A 6,000-nucleotide genomic window follows, 5' to 3' on the forward strand; every position below is an offset into this window, starting at 1 on the left:
GACAACCCGAGAGTTTCAGGCGCCTAACCCTTGGTTCGGTTGCTCAAACAGACACAACATGAAAAGTGATTTTTTCAAGGTCCGGGTCCCTAAATAAGGGTTTTGTTTGCTGAGCGAAGGCGATTTTCCAAAAGACCACGGTTCGGTCATCCGGTATCAAGTTCGGTTTATCGAACATGAACATTCGATAGCTCGAGGCTGTTTTGAACGTGAGAGTTTGGACTGCCGAGTTGGTGGAAAAAGTAAAAATGGACGTTCGGTTAACCTTGGACGGTGGCGCCCTTTTTCGGTTTGGTCACCCGAAGCCCTTGTGATTTAGCCCTTTAAGTCCTAATTTAATTCAGTTGATTCTCCAAATATTATATATAATCTTGGGGACAATTTTGGGTGTAAGTGCAAGGACCTAGGGTCTTTTCTAAGGTCAAGGCTCTTTGAATAAGCCTAAAAAACCTGGCGTCGGTTGACCGAAAAGGTCTTTCGATTTCCAAGTGATGTGTAGGGACCTAGAGTCGTTCTAAGGCCTTTGAGCTTATTAATTCCTACACACATGATATGCAATAATTATTACAGACATTTCCTATATTACTATTACAGACCCGAAATGAACATAATATAAAATTACAACAAGTGAATCGGTTGGGTCATCTTTTGCTTCAAGATAACATGTGCCATCATACGATCTTACTAAAATGAACTTGCACACAAACTTGATAGACATTAAATACCGGAGTATTTGTCATAATCAAAACCAGGTATAACCCATAAGGTCAACAGAATAAAACTCAAATATTATAAATTTAGCGCAATGTTAAAATATTGAACATAATTAGACATTTAATTAAAATTAAAATCTTTAATATACGATTTTAAACGCCTAATTACACAATTTTGACGCGTAATCACACCCTCCCAACTAAAGTTTTGCTAATTCCTAGAAAATAAAAAAAAAACTAAGAAAACTACCAAATCCTATCTACCTCCTCTTTCGCGGGAAACATTATTGCATTTACCAAATGCAACAAGACTTTAAACTCCTAGGTCGATCCTAGTGGATAAGTTGTAGTCTCATGAGGGTTTCCAGGGTGACACCCAAAAACACCAATTCCAATGAATGTACATGCAACACGAATATACCATTTCATATACATGAATATCACCAGATTACACACAAGCTCATACACAATTCATGCAATTTCGAAGCAAGTCATTCATACAAGTTTCATCATTATATAGCCATTGAGAACAGTATACTCACATAAAGTTAACCAGCAATACAATTCAGAGTTAATGTTGTTATATAAATTCGAGTATAAAATACGAAATCTCAAGGTATGTGTAATGTGTATGACTCGTTACACTCAGAATATCCATGGACACCTACAGAACGGTCGTTTTGACTCGACCTCACTAGTATACCCTCAAAAATACTCAAAAAGGATGGGTTCACTCGTCATATGTGGGGAGGAGTGTCATGATCAAACATCCCACATATTGTAAGGAACAAATGCTAAATGTATGGAGTGGACTAATCTGAAAAGGAACCAACCTATTTTTTAGGAGTTGTGTAACGACCCATAAAATATTGATATTCAAATATTAAATAAAAAGGAAAAATGGAAACAAAAACAGAAGGAGGAAGTAGGCTTGATCGACGACATCGCATTTTGAAGATAATAATAATTTCAAGAGATTGCCAGAACTCGTCGACGAATACAAGCTTCGTCGATGAGTGCATAAGGAAACTCGTCAATGAATACAAGGCTTTGTCAACGAGTATATAAGGAAATTCGTCAACGAATTCAGGGCATCGTCGATGAGAAAATACCGAGAGGGGGTATGGAGCAGCCTGAATTTCATCGACGAATACAGGGACTCGTTGACGAATTTAATGAAAGACTCGTCGATGAGGTGACGTGTCTCATTGACGAATATGGCAGTATAAATGGAGGGAAACCGGGAAATTTTGTCATTTTCAGTGCCCTTCTCTCTCTCCTCTCTCTCTCTCTCTCTATGACTCTCTCTCATTTCTCTCTTCGTTTTTGGGCCTGTTTCTTGTCGGATCAAAGATCTGAGGCTACCACGACTCTCCTGGTGAAATTCTCTACAAGTTTGCCATAGCGAATCATCTAAGAAACAAAGTTGGATTTCATCCCAAATTCAGGGTAAGGCCTTTTAGCCTATTTTTGGCTTTATGGTAGTTATAAGAAATGATGTACATGATGAAATACTGATGTTTTGTTCTGGGGGATCGCGTTTTTAGGATGTTGGGCTAGGAACCCTACGGGTATAGAGTCAGAATTATATAGGGGCTTTTCAAAGTTAAGGTAAGGGAAATATGCTATGCTAGGAGTTTTCATAATGCTATTAGAAATTTCATTGACACATGTTTATACTAGTTTATTATACAGTATTTACAAATTATGAGTTTAAATACTTGTGTGGCCTAAGTAGACTTTTATGTCACAATGAAATTTATATAGATTTTATAATATATATATATATATATATATATATATATATATGTATCATACCATACTGAATGCATGAAAGTAGACAGCATATACAGTTTACATAGTTTTTCCCAGTGAATGGAGTTATACAGAATATGCAGCTACAGATATATATTCACAAAAAATTATACAAAGAATTGTACATGCATTCACAGCTTTTATACGAATAGTTTCATGAAACAGATATATATATATATATATATATATATATACATATACATGTATACAGTATTATTCAGAATAGTATTTATATCACAGCTTTATACAGAACAATAAATACAGAGTTTAGTATGTCATGTTTCCTATTACCATAACATACAGAGCATACAAACAGAGAATATAGACAGTGATATAGACAGATATATATATATATATATAGAGGTAGCTTCAAGATGATACAGATACAGAATACAAAGTTTATAGTATTTACAGTACAGAAAGGTAGCATGATGGTAATTTTGGAAACATGGCGAAAATAGTAAATGAGTATATATGTATATATGTATATAGTATCAGATCCCTGTGGAAAGATTACAAACAAATACAGTACAAATATAAATTATAGAGCATGGTATCGTTGCTATATACAGATAGAGTGCAACCACATATCTCAAATAGTGTGTGGGTACCATCTAACCGTGCTCGGAGAGGATGCAGCTCCCCAGTACGCTGGGTAGAGGGGGCCGGTTAGATGAGGTAGTAGCCAGTCCCGCGCCTAGGAGAGGATGTAGTTTAGCCGGACTGAGGTAGTGTAGAGTATATTGACTTATCTGGAGGGCCGACCAGATAGAGTCCGACCTACGAGCCGCACAACCTTGTTATGAGGGGTCAAATCATGACGTACAGAGTCCCAAGGATAAAGCACAGTTATGTATATGTATACAGTATTACAGTATATGATGAGTATAGTATGATATTATCAGTATGAAAAGTAGAAAATACAGACGATACAGTATATTTTAAATTGAGAAAGATAGACATGCTTGAAAGATGTATTTTACAGATTGTTGCATTATAGTTCAGTTGCTATTTTTAAAAGTATTCTTAACTTAGCTGTCACACACTAGTAATAGCATATTTCAACTTACTGAGCATCGACTCGCCCCATTATTTTACCATTTTTCAGGTGAACTAACTAGGCAAGCAGATCAGGCTTGTGGATAGAAAGTAGTTAGATCACCCTGATTATAGGGTGAGTTTTTGTCAGAGCTGTATATTTTTGAGTAGATGATACTGGAGGGCTATTTTTGTATGGATATGGTCTGTATATACTGGATTCTAATATTGTATAGTAAATATGTGATTGGTTGTATGTGTTATGTTTCCGCTACTTAGGTATGGATATATATATAAAATGGATAGAATTTAAGGTCGTTACATGTCGGGTCCTTCCCCTTAACATCTTCTCACATACTCATCATATCCAACCAAAACCAACCTAGATCAACTTATTCACAAATCAGGCATGAATATTTTGGAGGCATAAAGTGGTTGAAATGTCTTCATAAGTGGAGAACATGTGTCATGCCCGTAACTTTTTGTTGTAGTTGTGTGGAGCGGGTATTAATCTTTCACCACATTCTAGTGCATTTCTATTTTTCTTATTCTTTCTTCTGCTCATTCTTCAATTTCTGTATTTTTATGGTAAATTAAGACAATCATTACACTTCTTTTGTTGTCTTTATACCTCCTATGGAAATTAAGCTCGAATAGGAGTCCATAAAATAAGTCTATTTCTAGGGGTGGCTCAACCTTCACATCTTGAGTAGGCTACAAAACCTAGGTTTCTATCTCCCCACTAGATGTCACCTTTAGGCTAACAAGTCAAAAGCTGAGACTAGTGTACAAAGAATATCCAGAAAAAAAAAAAAGAAGGGAAAGTTGAGTTTCATGAACTCTGAGTTGACGTCAAAAACTCGAAAGAACGATAAATGGCTCAATAGTACCTCACAAGGTGTCGAAGTCGCCACCGGCGTTCTCTTAGTGCTCACAAGGAACCCTAAGTGCTACAAGTCACATAAACGTGTATTTTTAGTCTCATGAGATATCATGTAAATACAAGAGTTTATATAGTCAGATTACATGAATGAACTACTAGTTAACCTATATAGAGTTACAATTCCTATATTAGCCATATAAAGAGAAAATACACATAAATAACCTACTATACAGCTTAAGTGTGTAACTCTTAGGTTATATGCAAATATGTAAAGGGTATAAGTCAGTGTTAATCATGACCTAATCATCCATATTCAAATTTTTTTTTCAATTTTTTTCAATGTATTTTCTCACCCCCCCCCCCCCCAAACTAAAGTGGAACATTGTTATCAGTGTGAAAGCATAGGGAAAATAGCAAAGATATGCACGGGGGAAGTAGAGCGTATTTGGGTGGAGAAGTAAGGGAAAATAAAAACTAAAACTAAGGAAAAATGTGCCTGAAAATTAACTAAAAATAAAATAAGGTATAACAAAATGAAAAGAAAGGAAAGAAAACATCATAGTCTGTCTGGCGGAGACTCTAGAGGAATTTTATCTGGTGAGTGCAAGTCTATAAATTGAACCGACGAGTCTCCAAATTTGAGTCGCCACAATGAATCAGTCTTATTACCTGCACAAAAGTTAGCCTCAAAATCAATACGTTCTAAGGTACCAGACAAAATATGTGTAAAGTGCCTTCCTTGTCTTAACAAGAAAGGATCTGTATTCGGTATATTTTCGAGGAAATTCACTTCTTTAAGAACCGATCTTTGAGGCAAAGTTGTTAGAGCAGTTACCTTTGGTTCTTTAGAAGTATCAACATTAAAATTTTTACATGATTCCTTGAAAATTAAACGTTCACCATTCTGCTCACCCTCTTTGTCGGGTGTACCCATCACCTTACCACTGCGGGGATTTGCTTCAGCATTGCACTCCTTGACATTTACTCTAGTAGGGAGTGATGGTTCCATGGCTATCAATCTTTGAGGGTAAGGTACCATAAGTTGGTACTCCTTACTGGTCTCAGTCTCCATGTTAACTAACTTCTTCAATTCTATTCTCGCTTCCTCTGATTTTTCTTAGACCTCATTTATCTCAATTGTAACTTCAAATGTCGGGACAACTGTTGGTCAATCGATGAGTATCTTGGGTTGGGAAACTTCTTTTCCACTTCTCGAAGTAATAATGGCCTCCACTTTCTCAAGAGAAACATTATGTATTTGTTGCTGTTGATGCTGATATTATTGAGGATTAGGCTGAGGTTCTATCAAAAATTCCTATTTTTCTAAGATATTCAATTGTGTGTTCATCTCATTAATGTTGTCCTACAATGCATTTGTGGTCTGAGTATTAATCTGCATAAACTACTGAAGAGCATCCTCAAGTGACTTCTCTGGTGGAACAAGTGCTACATTAGATCGAAATCCTGAAGGTACATAGCTCTGAGAGATATGTTGTGGTTGATACTGATGCTGAAAGGTAACCTAATGATATGACGGCTGATAAGGGGGTG

Source organism: Malania oleifera, chromosome 2 (genome assembly GCF_029873635.1).
Source record: "Malania oleifera isolate guangnan ecotype guangnan chromosome 2, ASM2987363v1, whole genome shotgun sequence".
Classification (NCBI taxonomy): domain Eukaryota; kingdom Viridiplantae; phylum Streptophyta; class Magnoliopsida; order Santalales; family Ximeniaceae; genus Malania; species Malania oleifera.